Source organism: Lithobates pipiens, unplaced genomic scaffold (genome assembly GCF_037356315.1).
Source record: "Lithobates pipiens isolate NorthernLeopardFrog02 unplaced genomic scaffold, aLitPip1_a1.2 Scaffold_23, whole genome shotgun sequence".
In the NCBI taxonomy this organism is placed as follows: Eukaryota; Metazoa; Chordata; class Amphibia; order Anura; family Ranidae; genus Lithobates; species Lithobates pipiens.
Genome location: NW_027507785.1, coordinates 117758846 through 117782261, shown reverse-complemented (window position 1 = coordinate 117782261; position 23416 = coordinate 117758846). Strand labels below are relative to the sequence as shown.

Genomic DNA, 23416 nt, shown 5'->3' with positions numbered 1-23416 from the left:
CTGTGTGAAAATCCTCAGATGAAAGCTGATTTCTATAGCAGTGATGCTGTACCTGCTTGCTTGGCACTAGCATGCGGCCCGGAGTCAGAGAGTGACAGCTTTTGCCTTAGAATTCTCAAACAGGTATATTGATTCACCAAAAGTTGGAACTCCAAGAATTATATTTTTTTCATACTTACATTGGCCCAGCTTGGCTTGATGTAAGCATCCATATCTGATATCTGGAGTGCCTCTGAGGATAGGGTTGCCACCTTTTCTTCAAGACAAACCCAAACACTTTAGCGGTGCACAGCAATTTGTTTTAAGGGAGGGGAACACTGCTCACCAAACCTCCCACTTACATCAGAGTTCCCAGCATTCCCCCTTGAATTCGGGTCCTTAACCCCCCCGGCGGTATTCCCGAGTCTGGCTCGGGGTGGAAGTTTTGTACCAAAACCGGTAACCCCGAGCCAGACTCAGGACCGCATCACTGAATGCAGGAGGAGGTTTACTTACCTTCTCCCTTGGATCCAGCGATGTCCCCGCGCTGTACAAACATCTCGTCCTCCGCTTGATTCATCACGGAGCCGATCTTCGTTCCCTGCGAGTGTTGCGACGCATGGGGACGGAGATCGGTGCCAAATTCAAAAAGTGAAACACACACAATACATACAGTATAATGTAATCTTACAAATTTCACAACCCCTTTGTCCCTAGTGGTCTGCCCAGTGTCCTACATGCAGTTTTATAATATAAAAACTGTTGTTTACGCCTGGAAACTGGAGATTGTCCATAGCAACCAAAACTGTCCCATTACATCAAAAATAATTTGAGACCTGCTAGAAAACAGCGATAATAAATTGTAATCACTCGCAGAATTGAGGGATAGCGATTTGTGGGGAGATCCGTCATCAAATACTGAAAAGTAATGGCAGTGACAATTCTGCAACTGAGCAAATTTCAGTGTTTTTGATTTGATTACATTATTGAATAATTTTTATTATTGTTATATTATTATTTGGTATAATTATTTATAGTTATTATATTATAATTTATGATTTCATTTTTCAAACTTTATCATACCCGGGATGTCTGCTAGACTCTGGTTTGGACAGATTTAAGTGAGTTATTCCTAAGAATTGCAGGCCTACAATATAAAACACCAAATTTTCATGCAAAATAATTGTACCACTTTTAGCACCTAAAATCTGAAATAATCATAATGCCAGGGAGGTTAAAGCCCCCTTGCATCCAGAGTCCACAGGGCACCCCTTTACACCTCCCCTAACCTTAGTGTACTCGCTTGGAGGCAGGAGAGAGAAGATAGGCAGGTGGTGACTTCAGCCACAGACAGAGGATGGAGGCTCAGGAATCTGCACCTTTCATCCACAATGTATCTGAGCTGAGTTGCTGAGCTTCAAACTTCCAGCCCACACACACCTTTCCTGAGGCACAGAACCCTGGGGATTTGAGTGTGGGTGGGCAGACAGAGGGGTAGAAGTGGGAGAAGGAGGAGCAGATCAAGCCCTCCCTCCGCTCCTGTCTGTGTATGGGGCCCATGTACACACCCATGCACTCTGCGTTTGCGGCGCTTGGTTAATTGGGGGAGACACAGTCCATTCTGAATATTCTGTCCGGGTTCCAGATGATCTGATACCTGGACACAGAATTTAAAACCCTGACTGTCGGGGTGAATCCCAGACAGGTGGTAATCCTAGCTGGGGATGCTGTAAATCACTGTATTAATCTGTGCATACAGTCAGAGCAGCCATCCATTCGGTGCAAGTGGCTTCCCCAATGCTTGGCCTAGGCTGACAAGGCCCAGGCCTAGGGCGGCACTTTGTAGGGGGAGTGGCACCATATGAGTCCCCGCCGGCCAGTTTAATGGGGTGGACTGGGACAGGAGGCTGATCAGTCTGGCACCCCCATAACTGATGCTGGTGTGCAGGCGCCAGGGCGTTCCACAACTGTGGGGGGCTCGCCCCTTCTAGTTTTGACTGTCCTATCATCATAGCGGCCCTCTCACCTGAGTTGTCTGCTACAGACAGACAGATGCCATGTCAGGAGACTGAAACTGTCTAGAGGAGAAAGTCAGCTGATGGACATGGGCCAGTAGAGTGAAGGGCCACTCCCATAGTAGTGTCCTCTACCACCCTGTACATTACCCCTTTCCCCCACCTCAGTTCCTGCATTCTGAGCTTAGCAGAATCCTGATCCCTGCATTCTTGCATTCTTAGCATAGAGCACTCCTGAACTCTGCATTCTGAGCATAACACAATCCTGATCCCTGCATTCTTAGTGCAGCACACTCCTGAACCCTGCATTCTGAGCGTAACGCACTCCTGATCCCTGCATTCTGAAAGTAACACAATACTCATCCCTGCATTCTTAGCGCAGCGCACTCCTGATTCCTGCATTGTGAGCATAACACATTCCTGATCCCTGCATTGTGAGCGTAACACATTCCTGATCCCTGCATTGTGAACGTAACGCATTCCTGATCCCTGCATTCTGAAAGTAACGCATTCCTGATCCCTTCATTCTGAAAGTAACGCATTCCTGATCCCTGCATTCTGAGCGTAACACAATTCTGATCCCTGCATTCTTAGCGCAGCGCACTTCTGATCCCTGCATTCTTAACGTAATGCACTCCTGATCCCTGCATTCTGAGTGTAACGCAACCCTAATCCCTGCATTCTGAGCATAACACAATCCGATCCCTGCATAGCGCACTCCTGATCCCTACATTCTGAGTGCAACACACTACTGATCTCTGCATTCTAAATGCAACACACTCCTAAACATTGCATTCTGATTGTAATGCACTCCTAAACCCTGCACTCGTTTGTAATACTTTTATTTGTGTCCACTGCCTTTGGGATCTATTTTGGGGTTAACAATGTATCATCACCCGCAGTAGATCACAAAGGAAGTGCGTTTTGAACACTATGCAGGAGACACACATGGAACATGCCTTTATGGCATCATGTTCTGGCGTGAATGGCCCTAACGGGATACTGTGTCCAGAGATCTTTGACTTCATCATTGTTGTTCAAGTAGATCCCCATCTCTCTAAGGTTGCCTGTCTCTGCTCTAAAGTATATCTAAAGCCTAGACTTTATAACTGAAATATGATCCAAAACAATTTTTGTACATTCTCACACTAAAAATAAGTTAGCTCTAATGAAGTGTGTAGTATGTCTGGCTGCTGCAGTGCTTGTAGTTTCAGCTGTAAAACAGATATCACAGGAGGTCTTCACTCAGCACCTCAATTCAGAAAAAGCCTTACATTCTTTTCACTGAATGCAAGGCTTTCTGTGAATGGAGGAAGTGTGGCTAAGTGTTACAGTCTCCTCTCCTCCAATCACAGAACTCCCTACATTCAGTGAAAAGAATACAAGGTTGCTTTTGTTTTTTATGAATGGTGAAGGTGCCAAGTGAGCAGCCTCCTGTGATATCTGTACTACAGCCAGAACATCAAGTCTCAATGTCAGACTTTTGGCACAAACAGAAGAGTGCAGGCTGAATATATGTTAACATTTTATCACAATAGATTTTTACTGAGTTTTTTCAATACAAAAACTGTAAGGAAACAATTCAGTTGCTACAAAATTAGAGGATCCGCCTGGCTTATGTGAGTCTAGTTCAACCAGGGCAGACAACAGATAGGATTATGTTTGTTAACATATGTAATGGTACGTTTGCTTTCATTTTTAATATTCAGTCAAAGAAGCAGGCGGAGAGGAATTGGGAGATAGGACGGGAGGGATAAAAAGGGAGGGGGAACTGGGTACTGGGGGAGGTGAAGGTCAAGAGTAATGCCTCCATACACGCAGTCAGATTTTCCGACGGAAAATGTGCGATCGGATCATGTTGTCGAAAAATCCGATCGTGTGTGGGCTCCATCTGACCTTTTCCGTCGGATTTTCTGACGCACAAAGTTTGAGAGCAGGATCTAAAATTTTTCGACAACAAAATCCGATCATTTAAATTCCAACCGTGTGTAGACAGTTCGGACGAACAATGTGCCACGCATGCTTAGAATAGACTAAGAGACGAAAGCTATTGACTACTGACCTCTTTATAGTCCCGTCGTACGTGTTATACGTCACTGCGTTCTGAACGATCAGCTTTTGCTGCAAACTTTGTGCGACCGTGTGTATGCAAGGCAAGTTTGGGCCAAAATCTGTCGGAAAAAATCAGATGGATTTTGTTGTCGGAATGTCTGACCGTGTGTAAGGGGCATGGGGGGGGGGGGGGGGGGGAGATATGTTAACATTTTAACTTCACTGGAGGTAACCTATTTTTATTGCGCAAATGTACAAAAAGAATTTTTCAGCTTCATGTTTTGGGTAGCATATGGAATGGCTAAAAAAATTTAGACATCTGCCCTTTAGAAACTTTCAGGGTTGCCATGGGGCAGTAAAAATTGGCAATGAATACATGTTTTTACACCCAACCGCCCACCTACAAGCAGCCATGGTGCCACTCGGTTGAGTACACACAATCTCAATGTGCCACTGCCCGGGAAACCCTTCCATGTAATTGAATAGGCAGTTTCAGCACGGTGCTGCAATTCAAAATCACAGTTCGGCAGTAAAAAAAAAGAAGGCATCAAGAGGCATCTGTATCGCCCCCTACTTCCTAACCACAAGTCTAACCGACACAACAACTGGATTGCAATGATTAATGTATTTTCCTTAATCCTAACCTATGTGTTTCTTTTTCTGATTGCCCTTGGCAGCCCTGTTTCATAACAATGAAAAATAGAGGTCAGGGAGTCGCCACAGATGCTGAAGGCAACAAAAGAAGCTTTTGAAAGCAGCACTTGAGGGATTAATTGGACTCCTGTATAGCATCAGTTTACAAGGCCCAAGAGGCTTCCTCGCTTCATTAGTGGATTTCATGCAATAACCTGGGCAAAAGGAGTTTAAACTGCTCAGACAAGCATACTTCAAGTAAACCTCTCCTGGGAGAAATATGGGGCTGGTCTTTGCTGGCCCTTTCTTGAAACGGGTGCCTGGTCAATATGCTTAAATGCTACCTTCAATTCATTAAGTTTCTGATCTGGAACAAATATACTAATCAATATTTGTTCCGGGTCACTGACTCAAAGTATTGAAGCCAAAGGGCTGCATGAGAGCCAGGCAACTAGCATTTGCAGAATGAGAAATAGGCTCCATGTTTCAGGAAATATTTACTTTAATAACTTGACTTCTGGACGGTGTTACCCCATTCATGACCAGGGCATGCTACTTTAACTGGCAATTGTGTGATCATCCAACGCGGTGTGCAAATTTTTATATCTTTTTTTTTCCACAAATAGAGCTTTCTTTTGGCGGTATTTAATCATCATCTTTTATTTTTTCACATAAATTGAGATTTCTTTTGCCAGTATTTGATCACCACTTGTTTTTTTATTTTTTTTATATAAAGGAAAAATACCAAACATTTTGAAAAAAAAGTAATATTTTCTCATTTTTGTTATAAGACATATCCAATAAATTCTAATTTCTTCATAAATTTCGGGAAAAATGTATACTGCTGCATGTCTTTGGTAAAAAAATAATCTGCATTTTTGAGGACACTGATATAGTTCTGATCGCGATCAAGATACTAATCCATACAGACAGCATACTAGTAATGGTGGTGATCAGCAACTTATAGGGGGTTATTTACTAAAGGAAAATCCACTTTGCACTGCAAGTGCACTTGGAAGTAAAGTCGCTGTAGATCCGAGGGGGACTTGCAAGTTATATAAATTACAGCATTTTAGCTTGCACATGATTGGATGATAAAATCAGCAGAGCTTCCCCTCATTTCAGATCTACCCCTCAGATTTAGAGCGACTGCACTTCCAAGTGCACTTGCAGTGCAAAGTGGATTTGCCTTTCGTAAATAACCCCCATAGTGTGACTGTGATAGTGTGGCAGGAAATCTAATGCTAACCTGGCTGGGGGGAAAACTAACTGACAATGTCTTCACTAGTGATACTGATACAGTGATTAGTGATAATAATATACACTGTACTAATAGCACTGGCTGGAAAGAAATACCATTAAGGGAAAACGAGGGGTTAACTGCGTGTCAAGTGTAATGTATGCTGCTTTTTCTAACAGATCTGTGTGCTTTTTTCTCCCTGAAATCAAGAGTTAATTTCAGGGAGAAGAAACAAACATATCGCTGTCTGTTTGTCAACACACAACTCTGTGCTGTAATTGGCCACAGCCAAAATCATTGGCTGAAATCTGCTGACCAACTCGCACTTTGTCCAATGACTCAGCAGGGGGCGTGCCTTCCAACCAGGAAGTACATTGCGGTACATAAGTTGTGGAGCCTGGTTATACCGCCCGCTCACTGTACATCCACTGTGAGTGGGTTGGCAAGAGGTTAAAGTTGAATTCCAGCTTTCATTTGACTTTAAATAGTTTGTTTGGGGCAAGTTGGTTCCTAGTTGGCATACTTATTACTGCCTGGTAGGGATGAGCTTGGTGTTCGATTCAAACGCATGTTCAACTCGAACACGGGCCGTTCGCCTGTTTGGCAAATTCAGAACTTTGTGGACCGTTCGCACCATATTCGTGTGGCGCGAATGGCCCACAATGCACTACACTATCGCAGTGCATTGTTGGCTCATGATTGGTCAAGCATGCACTGTGACCCCGCAAGCTTGGCCAATCACAGCACCGGCAGCGAGGAGAGCCATAATTGGCCACGGGCAGGATGCCTGTGGCCAATTATAGCTCAGGGGGGTTTAGTACACGCCCCACAGTATATAAGGCCGCCAACGCGACGGCCTTGTGTAGTGTGTTGGCGTACAGGGAAAGAGCAAGACAGGGACAGTGTATTTTTGCTTGGGAACCTAGCGATGTTAAAGTGGATGTTGTGTGCCTCCTGCACAGTGTACACCTTAAGCTACCCCTTATTGCTGGTGTTGTTCTGTTTCTGTAATACAGGCATCTTCAGCAGTTAGAGTGGGTGTTGTGTGCCTCCTGCACAGTATACACCTGAAGATACCCCTTATTGCTGGTGTTGTTCTGTTTCTGTATTACAGGCATCTGCAGCCGTTAGAGTGGATGTTGTGTGCCTCTTGCACAGTATACACCTGAAGATACCCCTTATTGCTGGTGTTGTTCTGTTTCTGTAATACAGGCATCTTCAGCAGTTAGAGTGGGTGTTGTGTGCCTCCTGCACAGTATACACCTGAAGATACCCCTTATTGCTGGTGTTGTTCTGTTTCTGTATTACAGGCATCTGCAGCCGTTAGAGTGGATGTTGTGTGCCTCTTGCACAGTATACACCTGAAGATACCCCTTATTGCTGGTGTTGTTCTGTTTCTGTAATACAGGCATACTATAGACAATCCCCAGGCACGATATTTAAAGGAATACTTCACTTTTTTTTTCACTTTAATCGTCATTAAAATCAGTGTAAAAAACAGCCATTTAAAAAAAATATTGTCCCCTGGTGCAGGAGCCGGGTCCCCAAACCCTTTATAGGACAATATCTTGCATATTAGCCTTTAAAATTGCCACTTTTGATTTAGAACGTTCGAGTCCCATATACTTTAATGGGGTTCTAAAGTTCGTACGAATTTTCGTGTTGAAAATATATTTATTGAACATTTCAAGTGAAAACAATAATAGACAGTAACCGTCATGAGGCAAATACAAGCAGGAACAGTAACAGGACTACATTTATGAATGGACGGCTAACGACTATCAACCGCAGTCGGTCCCGTCGGAAAGTTTGGAAAACAGGGAAAACAGCCTGTCCCCGATCCACAAGGCCACAGTAGGGAAAAAATACTCATGGGTTACTACATGAGACAACGTGTAATTAGCATTATGAAGAAGACAGAAAGAAAGAGAGAAAAGAAAGGGAAGAGAGGAGCAAAAGAAAGAGGAACAGAGTGATACAGGAAAAAATGAATATCAAGATGAGAGGAGAGGGAAAAGGGGGGAAGGGGAAGGGATATGGGTGGGGGGGGGAAGGGTAGGAGAGAGCCCACAGCGTCCCTATGCATTCAAAATTTGTTCCATTAAGGTGTCAGAGGAAGAGAAGCGGAGCCAGATCGACCATTGAGATATAAACTTGGTGTAAGTGTCATTGTCCAGTGCCAACATCTCCTCCATTCTCATGGTGTCATTCATAATGGATACCCACCGTGACAATGGGGGGGTAGTCGTCGTCTTCCAATAAGCAGGTATCAGCTGCCTAGCAGAGGACATAAAAAAACGAAGCAATCTTTGTCTCTGCGATTTAATAGACCCGGGCAGTATTGAGAGTAATGCAATTTTCGGAGAGATAGGATAAAGTTCGTACGAAAGTAGACACCCCAAGCTATTTACTGAGAGGTATGTTGAGTCCATGGAATATTTTATATTTTGCCAAAAGTTGCGGGAATATTACAAACTTTTTTTTTTTTGCACAAAGTTGTCACTAAATGATATATTGCTCACACATGCTATGGGCAGAAGTCAAATTACACCCCAAAATAAATTCTGCTGCTTCTCCCGAGTACGGGGATACCACATGTGGGGGACTTTTTGGGAGCCTAGCCACGTACGGGACCCCGAAAACCAAGCACTGCCTTCCGGATTTGAATATAAAATGCTATAAAAAACAAACTAACCAGAGTCACCCGTAACACTTATACGGTGATCAGTGGTGAAAGGGTTAACTAGGGGCAATCAGGGGGTTCAAATTTTTATTAGGTAGTATATGGGGGTCCCTGGCGCTATATAAAAACCTGACGGGGAACCTAAATAACTAACTGGCTAACCAGCGTCACCAGTGACACTTATACTGTGATCGCTGGTGAAAGGGGGTGAAAGGGTTAACTAGCAGCAATCAGGGGGTTAAAACCATTATTGGGTAGTATATCGGGGTACCTAGCGCTATAAAAACCTGGCGGTGAACCTAAAAAAATAACTAGCTACCTAGCGACACTAGCGACACTGATGCAGCGTTCAGAAAAATTATCGCTTAGTGACACTGGCAAAAGGGGGTGAAAGGGTTAACTAGCGGAAATCAGGGGGTTAAAACCATTATTGGGTAGTATATCGGGGTACCTAGCGCTATAAAAACCTGGCGGTGAACCTAAAAAAATAACTAGCTACCTAGCGACTGTAGCGACACTAATGCAGCGATCAGAAAAACGATCGCTTAGTGACACTGGCAAAAGGGGGTGAAAGGGTTAACTAGCGGCAATCAGGGGGTTAAAACCATTATTGGGTAGTATATCGGGGTACCTAGCGATATAAAAACCTGGCGGTGAACCTAAAAAAATAACTAGCTACCTAGCGACACATGCAGCGATCAGAAAAATGATCGCTTAGTGACACTGGCAAAAGGGGGTGAAAGGGTTAACTAGCGGCAATCAGGGGGTTAAAAACATTATTGGGTAGTATATCGGGGTACCTAGCGCTATAAAAACCTGGCGGTGAACCTAAAAAAATAACTAGCTACCTAGTGACTGTAGCGACACTAATGCAGCGATCAGAAAAACGATCGCTTAGTGACACTGGCAAAAGGGGGTGAAAGGGTTAACTAGCGGCAATCAGGGGGTTAAAAACATTATTGGGTAGTATATCGGGGTACCTAGCGATATAAAAACCTGGCGGTGAACCTAAAAAAATAACTAGCTACCTAGCGACACTAGCGACACATGCAGCGATCAGAAAAATGATCGCTTAGTGACACTGGCAAAAGGGGGTGAAAGGGTTAACTCTAGGGGCAATCAGGGGGTTAAATCTTTATTGGGGGGTGATAGGGGGCTACCCTGGACCTAACACTAACTGTCCTGACAGTTTTTACTGTCACAACTGACACTGAATGCATTGATCAGTAAAGAAATGATCAATGCAATCAGTGACACTGTGACTGGGGGGGGAGGGGATCGGGGGGCGATCGGGGGGGGGGATCGGGGGGGGTTTGTGTGCCTGTGTGTACCTACATGTCAGTGTAGTGTTGGTGCACACTTACTTTTACTCTTCTCCTCGTAGTCCGGTCAAAAAGACCGCCCCGAGGAGAATGACATCACTTCCTCCTTCCTGTGTAAACAATACACAGGGGAGGAAGCTTCTCATTGGCCAGGAGCGATCCAGAGGGGGTGGCCGAAAACCAACGGCCATCCCCTCATCACGGAGCGCTCCTGGACCGAATCGGACCGCCGTAAACAGCGGGAGGGGGTCCGATCGGACCCCCCACCCGCTGGAAGGCAATCACGTAGATGTACGTGATTGTGCCTGCCTGTGCCATTGTGCTGACGTACAATGGCAATACGGCGGTCCTCAAGTGGTTAAAGTGGTGGGCCAGCTGAAAATGTTTTTTTTTTTAAAGTCAGCAGATACAAACACTGTAGCTGCTGACTTTTAATAAGCACACTTACCTGTCCAGGGTGCCTGCCCAAGTCTGACCCGACCCTTGGCCCTCGGGTCCCAGTGCCACCATTCCAACTAAGGGAAACAGGCAGTGGAACCATTTCCTACTGCGCATGTGCGAGTCGTGCAGCGCTTTGTGAATGGCCAGCTGTGTTCTGGGGCACACACAGTTCTCAGGACACACCGTGCCACCTTCCCCAGAAGACAACACGAGGAGGAAAAGACTGAAGATCACAGCGGTTTAGGAAGTGGCAGATTAGGATGATCTGTCTATCAACAGCCATTTCTGGTAAGTTAAAGGTGTGTTCAAGTGGGAAAATGTTTTTTTTTTAAAGTCAGAAGCTAAAAAAAAAGTAGCTGCTGACTTTTTATAAGGACACTTACCTTTCCAGGGTGCCCACTATGTCGGCCGCCCAAGGCCGACCTGTCGCTTGGCTCTTGGGTTCTGGCGCCGCCATCCTCACTAAGGGAAATAGGCAGTGGAGCCTTCACTGCCCGTTTCCTACTGCGCGGGTCGCGCGCCGCTTTGTGAATGGCCAGCTGTGTTCTGGGGCACACACAGTTCCCAGAACACACAGCGCCACCTTCCCCCAGAAGACAACACGAGGAGGAGAAGACTGAAGATCACCACAGTGTAGGAAGTGGCAGATTAGGACGATCTGCCTAGCAACAGCCATTTCTGGTACGTTAAAAAAAAAAATTTAAATTTTTTGTTTTTCAGATTTTTATTGACATTTTTATGTAATTTTTTTTTTCGGGTGGCCCTCCACTTTAACAGGAAGTGAGGCAATGGTCTCAACAGGAACATGGACAGCAAAAAAGCCTGACAAAAGTTCTTTTTTCTCATTCTAATAAAAGATATTCCTTTTTTTGTGATTGCTTGATACCATATGTCATAGAAGATACATTATATAGAAATCATAGTGCCACAGCGAGCAGTGATACAGTTATTATTATAATACATGCAGTGAGCATATACAGTAGTACTGGTAAAGAAAGAGCCTTACATTTATGTTGTCAGTATATTATATCTCAAGGACATACAGCAAAAAGTCTGTCATTAGTAAGGAGAAAAATCCATGCAATCCAGGGGCATTGCAAAAACTATTGACAGAGAATATTACATTGTGTTCAATGCACTCAGAGGCTCTGGCACTTTTATACTGTATGTAGTCAGATAAAGGAAAACTTCAAGCAAGCTCAATAGCTCTGGGATGGTGGCTTGCACACAAGGCTTCTCTCGATGGGGACCCAATAGTAACTCAAACCATAGCAATACAGAAAGGAGTTATTAATCAAAACTGGATGAACGAGTCCAAGGTCATTTTAATTGTTGGTTAAAAAAAGAGTCATAAAAATGACAGCCAACACCACTGCCCCTTCATCAGGGCTCAACACAGGATACAATTTGGATTCAGATATCTGTATTAAAACCAGTATTGTACTCTCCTGAGTTACAACTTAACAGCAGTCGTTGAGCAGCAATGAAGACTATTTGAAGTCACTGTTTTCATTCAAGCTTTATCCTGTGTGGAGCCTTGTTGAAGGGGGTGCGGTGTTGTCCCCAAAACATGTTAGCTGTTTTTATATAACTTGTTTTTTACCAATAATTTAAATTTATCTTGGACTTTTTCATCTAGCATTGGTGTGGCACTCGTTTCTGATTACTATGTTATGTTGTGATGGCAGCTAATTTATACAGTTACAGTGGTGTGAAAAAGTGTTTGCCCCCTTCCTCATTTCCTGTTCCTTTGCATGTTTGTCACACTTAAGTGTTTCGGAACATCAAACCAATTTAAACAATAGTCAAGGACAACACAAGTAAACACAAAATGCAATTTGTAAATGAAGGTGTTTATTATTAAAGGTGAAAAAAAATTCAAACCATCATGGCCCTGTTTGAAAAAGTGATTGCCCCCCTTGTTAAAACATACTATAACTGTGGTTGTCCACACCTGAGTTCAATTTCTCTAGCCACACCCAGGCCTGATTATTGCCACACCTGTTCACAATCAAGGCATCACTTAAATAGGAGCTGCTTGACACAGTAAGGTCCACCAGAAGATCCTTAAAAGCTACACATCATGCCGAGACCCAAAGAAATTCAGGAACAATTGAGAAAGAAAGTAATTGAGATCTATCAGTCTGCAAAGGGTTATAAAGCCATTTCCAAAGCTTTGGGAATCCAGCGAACCACAGTGAGAGCCATTATCCACAAATGGCGAAGACATGGAACAGTGGTGAACCTTCCCAGGAGTGGCCGGCCGCCCAAAATTACCCCAAGAGCGCAGCGACGACTCATCCAAGAGGTCACAAAAGACCCCACAACAACGTCCAAGGAACTGCAGGCCTCACTTGCCTCAGTTAAGGTCAGCGTTCATGCCTCCACCATCAGGAAAAGACTGGGCAAAAATGGCCTGCATGGCAGAGTTCCAAGGAGAAAACCACTGCTGAGCAAAAAGAACATCAAAGCTCGTCTCAATTTCTCCACAACACATCTTGATGAACCCCAAGACTTTTGGGACAACATTCTGTGGACCGATGAGACAAAAGTGGAACTCTTTGGAAGGTGTGTGTCCAAGTATATCTGGCGTAGAAGGAACACTTCATTTCATAAAAAGAACATTATACCAACAGTAAAATATGGTGGTGGTAGTGTGATGGTCTGGGGCTGTTTTGCTGCTTCAGGACCTGGAAGACTTGCCGTGATAAAAGGAACTATGAATTCTGCTGTCTACCAAGAGATCCTGAAGGAGAATGTCCGACCATCTGTTCGTGTACTCAAGCTGAAACGAACTTGGGTTCTGCAGCAGGACAATGATCCTAAACACACCAGCAAGTCCACCACCGAATGGCTGAAGAAAAACAAAATGAAGACTTTGGAGTGGCCTAGCCAAAGTCCTGACCTGAATCCTATTGAGATGTTGTGGTATGACCTTAAAAAGGCCGTTCATGCTCGAAAACCCTCTAATGTAACTGAATTAGGACAATTCTGCAAAGATGAGTGGGCCAAAATTCCTCCAGGACGCTGTAAAAGCCTCATTGCACGTTATCGCAAACGCTTGGTTGCAGTTGTTGCTGCTAAGGGTGGCCCAACCAGTTATTAGGTTTAGGGGGCAATCACTTTTTCACACAGGGCCATGATGGTTTGGATTTTTTTTCACCTTTAATAATAAACACCTTCATTTACAAATTGCATTTTGTGTTTACTTGTGTTGTCCTTGACTATTGTTTAAATTGGTTTGATGTTCCGAAACACTCAAGTGTGACAAACATGCAAAGGAACAGGAAATGAGGAAGGGGGCAAACACTTTTTCACACCACTGTAGGTCCATATATATTTGCACACAGGCACAAATTTCATACTTTTGGCTTTGTATGCCACAGAATAAAATAAAACAAAATAAGCCAAATTAATTTGAAGTGCAAACGTTCAACTTGAACATAAATATCATATCATATATAAAGTACAAATTTTAGGAACTGCAACTATTTTTATACACAGTCCCCGCCCCATTTTCAGGGGCTGAAATATAATTGGACAAATGAATATAATCATGAATAAAATGTTCATTTTTTTATATTTTGTTGAGAATCCTTTACTGGCAATGACTGCCTAAAGTCTGGAACCCATAGGCATTACCAAAGACTGGGTCTCCTCCTTTCTGATGCTTTGCAGGGCTCTAACTGCAGCTGTCTTCAGTTGTTCTTTGTGAGTCTTCCTTTTTTCTTTAGTTTTGCCTTCAGGAAGTGAAATGCATACTCAATTGGGTTGAGATCAGGCGATTGACTCGGCCATTGAAGAATATTCCACTTATTTTCCTTCAAAGGGTCCTGGGTTGCTTTTGCAGTGTGTTTCGGATCATTGTACATCTGTACTGTGAAGCGCCGTCCAATCAACTTTGCTGCATTTGACTGAATCTGGGCTGACAATATATTATAAACACTTCAGAATGCTTCTGTCTTCTGTCACATCATCAATAAACACCAATAATCCAGTGCCACTGGAAGCCATGCATGCCCATGTCATCACACTGCCTCCACCATGTTTTACAGATGATGTATGCTTTGGATCTTGAGCTGTTCCAAGCTTCCTCCATACTTTTTTGTTCCCGTCATTCTGGTATAGATTAATTTTAGTTTCATCCATCCAATGAATGCTTTTCCAGAAATGGTCTGGCTTTTTTAGATGCTTTTTGGCAAATTTCAATCTGGCTTTTCTATTCTTCAGGCTTATAAATGGTTTGCACCTTGTGGTAAACCCTTTGTATTGAGTCCCTGGCATACGCAGATTGGCTTCTGTTGTGTATGTGTATATATATATATATATATATATATATTATACACACACACATATGAACCTGCGCATACCTGCCACCATTAGCAGTAAAAGTGCTATAGGGTGGTCAGTAAGCAGTTAATATATTTAGTACAGACAAATAAAAAAGGATGTATTATTTACAGTATATGTGGTGTATGGAAGATATCATAAGATATTGGTATTGGGGCAGATGATACCAGGGAATAAGATAGTCAGTATCAGTAGGGATAAAAAAATATCCTTCTTCAAATTAAACTTAAAAGACCTGCCTAAGAGGCGCAACATGACTGGCATTCCATTTGTGTCCATCCAACTGTTCATAGGTGTAAGGTTCTAATTGACTTGTCACTTTAAGCATATTGGAAAATTTGGATTGTCTCTGTTTTGATAATCCTGATCTCCTAACCCAACTATAGATCCAGGATGAAAATTTACCTCTGTAGCCAGGTGAAGAATGGAGATTGAGAGAAACACTAGCCGCAGATGCTTTGTGTAGCTGCTGCCTTGTGGTGCTGAACTGGCTAATGGCTATTTCAACAAGAGGAGGGAGCTTCTGAGCAGGAAGAGTCAGGCAGCAGTGCACTGTGGGAACTGTAGTCAGGAGGTGAGAGATTCTACTGCAATCAAGAGCTTTTGAACTGCATTTCTCAGAGGGAGATTGCCAGTAGGAGGGGAAAGAGCTGTATTTGCTAGGGCTATAAAGCACAGTACTTCCTCTTGCAGTGAGGTGGACCAGAGGGTGCACATTGCTGTCCAGTGTGCACCATCACTCCTGCATATCGGTGGCCTGAGCGGGATCTGGAGTGCTGAGTTCGGGGGTGCCAACAGACAGAGCCAGCTGGGTACAGAGCAGAGAGTGGACTAATAGCTATGTGTGATCAGATGGTGAGCTGTAATATCACTGGAACTGGGGAGAGCTATTGTGTGAAATTATAATCAGCTGCTAGAGAGACCTTTAATAACAAACCATACAGCCATCTAGTAGCCTTATTGCTGCCTGCAGGCTTGACGGCGACTAGTCTCATGTACACCTGCAGTACAATTAAGCCCCAACGCTAGCTGACTGCAGAGGCAGGACTAAAGACTGCCTCTTTACAGCTGCTACACAGAGACATTTACTTATGGCTAATGTAAAGAGGTGCCTATTAGGGGATATTGCACCATATCCTAGCCATCCTCCTAGAGTGCACCTCAGACGAATTATTTGTATTACATTTCATTGCAGTTAATGCTTATATGCATTGTTTATAGCTGACTTTGCTGATGTATGAGTTAATTCCAGTCTACTGGTAGAGAACTCCATTCTAAGTAACTTTGGTATAGTGATTATATTGTCTAGCATAGTGATTCTCAATCTCAGTCCTTAAGCACCCCCAACAGGCCATGTTTTAGGAACTTCTCTTAGATAAACTAGCTCTTATTAATACCATGTAATTGATATTGATTTAAAGCAGCTGTGCAAAGTAAAGGAAAACCTAAAAACATGGCCCATTGGGGGTACATGAGGACTAGGTGTTCAAGAGGGGCTGGGGTTGTTCTTGCAGTCGAGGTGCAGAACAGGGAACACAATATTAGGATTTTTAAAACAGCTTACCTGTAAAATCCTTTTCTTTGAAGTACATCACGGGACATAGAGCCATAGTAGTTAATATATGGTTTATAGGCCACCTTCAGACGATGGACACTGGCATGCCCTAAGACAAAAAGTCCATTCCCTTTATAACCCCTCCCACTACTGGGAGTACCTCAGTTTTGTAGCAAAGCAATACATTGTGTATACTAAAAGAAGGGAGGGATCTCTGTGTCCCGTGATGTACTTCAAAGAAAAGGATTTTACAGGTAAGCCGTTTTAAAAATCCTATTTTTTTTATTGTACATCACGGGACACATAGCCATAGTAGTTACTATGTGGGATGTCCCATAGCAATGCCAACTGAAGGGAGGGAGACACAACAAAAGTAGTGCACCAAGAGACTAGAGAACTTATACTGCAGCCTGCAGTACACTGCGCCCAAAGGCGACATCCTCATGACCTTTTACATCTATTTTGATAGAATCTGGTAAATGTATGGACTGAAGACCAAGTTGTGGCCCTGCAGATTTGAGCCATGGAGGCTTGGTGATGCACTGCCCAGGAAGCACTAACAGCCCTGGTGGATGTAATACTTTAATACGAAAAGGTGTAATTTACTCTTTAAACCATAAGCTTGAACAATCACTTGACAAATCCATTTAGTAAATGCATATTGCAAGCCCAGTTTGTATTGTATTGTGAAGCTAAAATCTAGTAGCCTTAACTTCTACAACACATTACCGGTGTCTCTTAAAAATATGATCACACTTAAAATAAGCAAATCTAACTGGCTAAATTTTTTTAGCCCAGATGTACCAATAGAAATTCCCTTATTTATATGGAAATATTATACCACCAACAGCTGAAGAAAACTGAAAGGGGTAACATTTTTCTATAATCTATTGACCACATATCCCAAAAATGTTAAGACATCTAATGTGATTAAATAGGAACAAGAACTATCAGAAACTTTTTATTGGAACCAAAGGCAAAAGGCTGCCCATATTAATGGTACAGATTCCTCCTGTACTGAACACTGGGACAATACCCAGAAAATAATAAATAGGTGGTATCTAACACCTTACAGCAGGCATGTCCAAAGTCTGGCCCGTGGACCAATCGTGGCCTGCGTTCCGGTTTAAAACAGCCCGCCTAGTGATTTGGACATGTATATCTTTTGTGGCCCCCCAATGAATCCCAGCACGCTGGGGGCCACAAAAGATACGCATGCTGGCTGTCTTGGAGGGGAGTCGGTGGGACGAGTGCCGTACATATAGTAGAATTTCCTGTTTGCACGGCGGCTTCTGTAATAGGAAGTCCCGTCTCCTGTGCTGCCATTGGACGACTGTTTTGTCCATCAAAGGAGGTGGGACTTTCTATTAAAGAGGCCACGAGAAAACAGATTCTGCTGTATGCAATCTGTTGGCCATCTGAGGTTGCAGATGAGCATCAATCAGGCTGCACTGATGGCAATGGTGAGTCTGCATTTCTGGCAATGGTAACACATGGCAGTGGTAAGGCTGCATTCATGGCCAGGGTGGGGCTGCATTCATGGCCAGGGTGGGGCTGCATTCTTGGCCACGGTGGTGCTGCATTCATGGCAACGGTGGTGCTGCATTCATGGCAACGGTGGGGCTGCATTCATGGAAACAGTGGGGCTGCATTCATGACATCGGTGGGGCTGCAGAGGGGCACTGATCCTTATTTTGCTTCACAGTTTATTTAAAATTGTAGTTTTTTCCTGAAACTTTCCTCTTAAAGTGAAGGTGCATGTTAAACGCCGATAAATACGGTATAGCCAAATATCACGCCTGAGCTCATCACACAGCCACAAAAGGCAAGAGAATTCTTGTTGGGCAGTGTATTAGTGCTCGGGCGAACACACACTTAGACCGAATTTTAATGCTTCAAAGAATGTCGGGTAAAATGGTCGGCCCTCATGCATGTTCGCTTCATCAAATCTGGCCCTTTTTCAAAAAAGTTTGGAAACCCCTGCCGTACAGGCTTGCAAAGATATACCATTCCCTATCAGAAAATTGTTGGAGTGCTACGACCGGGTTGGTACTCTTTATCATACTCTGTGGAGTTGAATAAACTTGAGAGTTTTTGGAAGTCAGTTTCTTCCTTCATAGCAACCATCACAGGAAGCTTACTCCCTCTTACTCCGAGCTATGGCCTTATTAGGAATCAACTTACATGTGTACCCTGCAGAATATAGAATATGGGAAATATTCTTATTGCCTCTAGACTTACTGTACTATAACCAAACTATGGAAATCCAATGACGCACCAAACCTTTCCGATGTTATTATTAGACTAAACTGTCAAGCTCATTACGAATTAATGTTGGCATATCAAAAGCACACCACATCTAAATTTAGAAAACACTGGCAAACCTGGATCGCTCACCCTAGAGCTTCTCCTTCTCTTAAAGAAATTCAACCATTAAATTCCATTTAACAACTTCAGCTCCGGAAGGTTTACCCCTCTTCATGACCAGGCCATTTTTTGCAATATGGCGCTGCGTTACTTTAACTGACAATTGTGCAGTAATGAGATGCTTTACCCAAATAAACTTTATGTTCTTTTTTCCCTACAAATAGAGCTTTCTTTTGGTGATATTTGATTACTTCTGGGGTTTTTATGCGCTATAAACAAAAAAGACCGACAATTTAGAAAAAAACAAAACAATATTTTTTACTTTCTGCTATAAAACATACCCAATAAAATAAAAAATCAAATTTCTTCATCAATTTAGGCCAATATGTATTCTGCTAAATATTTTTGGGAAAAAAATACCAATAAGCATATATACTGATTCAGTGTTGCCAACCGCCTGTAGATTTATGGGCAGCCCGTAAATGTAACTCCTTTTTCGGGCTGCCCATTAAAGTCTGTTATGGGCACCAGTGCCTGTAAAGAAGATGGGCGCGAGCTGGCCACGCAACTGTGCATGCGCCGTTCCGCTGCCTCTGTCCACCTCCTGTGGTATGCCCGCTACCTCTATCCACCTCCTGTGGTATGCCCGCTGCTTCTATCCACCTCCTGTGGTATGCCCGCAGCCTCTGTCCACCTCCTGTGGTATGCCCGCAGCCCCTGCCCAGCTCCTATAGTATGCCCGCAGCCTCTGTCCACCTCTTGTAGTATGCCTGCAGCCTCTGTCCACCTCCTGCGGTATTTCCGCAGCCTCTGTCCACCTCCTGTATCATGTCCACAGCCTCTGACCAGCTCTTGTCTTTTATCATGTCTGCAGTTTCTGAGGGGATCCTATAAAGGAGTCAAGAGTGGGAGCGCCGCCGGGATGGGGGTTGTGGGAAGAGACAGACATGTGTGGACTGTGTAGAGGAGAATATAGAAAAAACCAGAGCCGCCAAACTGGAGCCATCTGACTGAGTCCTGCACGGTGCACCTGAGAAGAGGTCAGTGATAGCACCACCAGGTCAGTCTGAGAGTGGTCACTGATGTAAGGGGGGAGTGAATATAATGTAAGGGGGCACTGATGTAAAGGTTCCCCTCTATAATAGTAATCCCCCTTACCTTAGTGTATTCACTCTACGGAAGGTAAATTGAGAAATATGTTTTTTGACTTTTGTTTAACTTAAACACATTGCTAATAGCACTAGCTATGTGTTTATAGTTCAAATATTGATATTTACACAGTTTAGCACTAAAAATTGTAATTTTAGGTACTTTTTTGGATTGCCAGTAAAGAATATGGATCCGTCAGTAAATGTCATGATTTTTTGCCAGTAAAAAATTGTGCCATTTGTAAATTTTGGCGTTCTGCAGGTAAATTTCACTTTGGGGGTTTGGCAACACTGTACTGATTGGTTTGCACAAAAGTTATAGCGTCTACAAACTATGAGATAGATTTTTTGGGGATTTTTATTTATTTAATTCGTTTACTAGTAATGGCGGCAATCATCGACTTATAGCGGCACTGCGATATTGCAACAGACAAATCAGACACTAACTGACACTTAACACTTTTTGGGGACCAGTGACACTAATACAGTGATCAGTGCTAAAAATTATACACTGTGGCCGCGTACACACGGGCGGACTGTTCGTCCAACTTTGTCCGCTGAACAGTGTTTCAGCGGACAGTCCGCTCGTGTGTGGGCTTCAGTGGACAGTTTCAGCGGACAGTCTGACGAACAAAGTTTTTCGGAATTTCCGTAAGACTGTCCGCTGAAACTTGGTTTGAGCGGACAGTCCGCTCATGTGTAGGCTTGTTCGTCAAACTAAGTTCCGCGCATGCTCAGAAAGGATTTACACGCCGAAGGTTGCATTGCAGTGTATAGGACTTCGAATCTCTCGTCCCGTTGTACGTGCCGTTCACGTCATCGCGCAAGTTTTCAGCGGACTGTTCGTTCGTCATGTGTTGTCAAGTCCGCTCATGCAAATTTTGAACGGACTGTTTGTCAAACTGTTTGATGAACCTAGTTGGGCGGACAGTCCGCCCGTGTGTACGCGGCCTGTCACTGTACTAACGACACTGGTAGGGAAGGGGTTAACCAAAGGGTTAAATGTGTTTCCAGGGAGTGCTTGCTAACTGTGTGGGGGGTGCTTGTACTGTGGGAAGGCAGAGATCTTTGCTTGTCACAGAATGGCGATCTGCCTTGTTTACATACATGATCGATTCAGCCTATGCCTTGAATGATTGTCTGGTTCAGGAAGACATCGCGTCTGCCAGACCTTCTGATTGGCTCCCGATATGTCCAATCACTGCAGGTCGTCGGCATTGCGTGTTCGTGCCCCAGACCCGGAAGTGCAGAATCATGTACCTGCAAATGATTCTGCACAGAGCGGTCTCCCTGCCGCAGTAAACGTGCTTGGGGCGATCTGCATCAGTTTAATATCTTTCTAATGCCGCGCACTCACGATTGGACAATCCGCCAGACTTTTGGCGGAGGGCAATCCACCCATATGCGTGCTAGTCCGCCGGACTTTTCAAATGAACGGACTTGCCCACACACAGAGTAAAGTCCATTCATTTTGAACGTGACTCCAGGTAGACGGGACTAGCAAAGGAAGTCAATGTCGCCGCCTCCATCGGTGAGCCCCATCGCCTGGTATGAATTTGAAGGGAAAGTCCATACCAGACCCTTATCCGAGCATGCAGCCCGGCCGGTCAGGAAAGGAGGTGGGGACGAGAGAGCGCCCCCCCTCGTGAGCCGTACCAGCCCACGTGCCCTCAACATGGAGGGTGCTGCGGCCCCCCACCCCAAAGCACCTTGTCCCCATGTTGACAACTCTGGCCTTTGGTTGCCGGGGTCTGTAGGCGGGGGGCTTATCGGAATATGGGAGCCCCCTTTAATAAGGGGACCCCCCAGATTACAGCCCCCTTATCCCTACACATCCACCTGAGGGAAAAAGTGTCAATAAAAAAAACACAACACAGGTTTTTAAAGTAGTTTATTAGACAGCTCCGGGGATCTTCTTCCGACTTCGGGGGTCTTCTCGCCGGGCTCCTCCGCTATCTTCTGCTCTTTTGCCGCTCTTTTGCTAGCAAAGGAGCTCGGCTTTCTTCTTCGTCGTCGCCGCAGTCTGGGGGTCTTCTTCCAACTTCGGGGGTCTTGTCCCGCTCTTCGGTTCTTCTGCCGGGCCTCCGCTATCTTCTTCCAGCTCTTTTACTAGTGTTGGCCCAGTCTTCTCATTCGTCGTTGTCCCCGCCTTCTTCTTCTTCCCTACCCATTCACCTGGTGAAAAAAAGTGTAAAGAAACAAACACAACACATGTTTTTAAAATAATTTATTGGACAGCTCCGGTGGTCTTCCGTCTTGGGGGGTCTTCTCGCCGGACTCCTCCGCTATCTTCTGCTGTTTTGCTAGCTCTTTTACTAGCGGAGGAGCCCAGCTTTCTTCTTCGTCACCGTCCGGGGGTCTTCTTCTGACTTCGGGGGTCTTGTCCCCCTCTTCGGTTCTTCTTGCTGGGCCTCCGCTATCTTATAGCTCTTTTACTAGCGGTGGCCCGGTCTTCTGTCGCCGCCGCCTCTTCTTCTGACTTCAGGGGTCTTGTCTCCCTCTTCGGTTCTTCTTGCCGGGCCTCCGCTTTCTTCTTCCAGCTCTTTTACTAGCGGTGGCCCGGTCTTCTGTCGCCACTGCCGCCTTCTCTTCTTCTTCCGATGAAGGCGGCGACATTGACCTCCTTTGCTGGTCCCGTCTACCTGGAGCCGCGTTCAAAATGAACGGACTTTTCTCCGTGTGTGGGCAAGTCCGTTCATTTCAAAAGTCTGGCGGACTTCCGCCATAGTCCGGCGGTTTGTTCACCGGAAAAGTCCGGTCGTGTGTGGGCAGGTCCACTCGTTCGGAAAGTCCGGCGGTCCTCCGCTGCAAAGTCCGGCGTTTTTTTCCGCCGGATAGTCCGATCGTGTGTACGCGGCATAATTCTCACTTATGAGTAACATTGGTTGTACAATTTTCTTGTTAGTTTTTTTTCTGTTGTTCCACCAGTACCCTCAATTTTACATTGATGCCTCTACACTTTAATCTTCCTGATTACAGTTTGTTCCAATTGGGGTAAACAGGGAATTAATACTGGATGGATTATTGGAGGTACCTTTGACTAAACCTTGGCTGTATGTTTTTTTTTTTTAATCAAAACTTGTTGTTTGCTAACTTCCTTACTTTGACACGATTCTATGTAATGATTTCCTTATCTTGGTTTGTTATCATCATTGATATTTCAATAAAAATGTATTTAAAGACGAAAAAAAAAAAATTATTAGTCTTGCTACTATCTGTTTGTAGTAACTCGGTGTAGTAAGCAGTAGTTAAAGTGGTTCTAAAGCCTAAACATTTTTTACCTTCGTGCATTCAGGCTTTAGGCATCAGTTTCATCCCCCCTTCCTTTTACTTACCTGAGCCCTCATTCGATCCAGTACTGGGCACGTGTGAGAAGATTATTTTATCCAATTGTATCAACGCCCATATCCATCTGGGCTCTACTATTTTTGGTGAAGAATCACTGACAAGTCTGTTTGATTCATAGGGTGTATGTCCTATTGAGTCCATACTTTCTGGTAAGACCAAGTGTTATTGGTGGACCAAGTAAGACCAAGTGTTATTGGTGGCGGTGCTTCATCTCCCTTTTTCATGCACGTTCAGCGGTGGCTTGAAAATTACCATTGGGGTGCCAAGATATTTTTTGGACATT

General features: G+C 44.2%; 1 protein-coding gene across 2 annotated transcripts in view; it reads left to right on the top strand.

Annotated features, from left to right (window-relative positions):
• Window positions 1–23416, top strand: part of KCTD17 (potassium channel tetramerization domain containing 17) — an 88118-nt gene that overhangs the window by 950 nt on the left and 63752 nt on the right. The window lies entirely within an intron of this gene.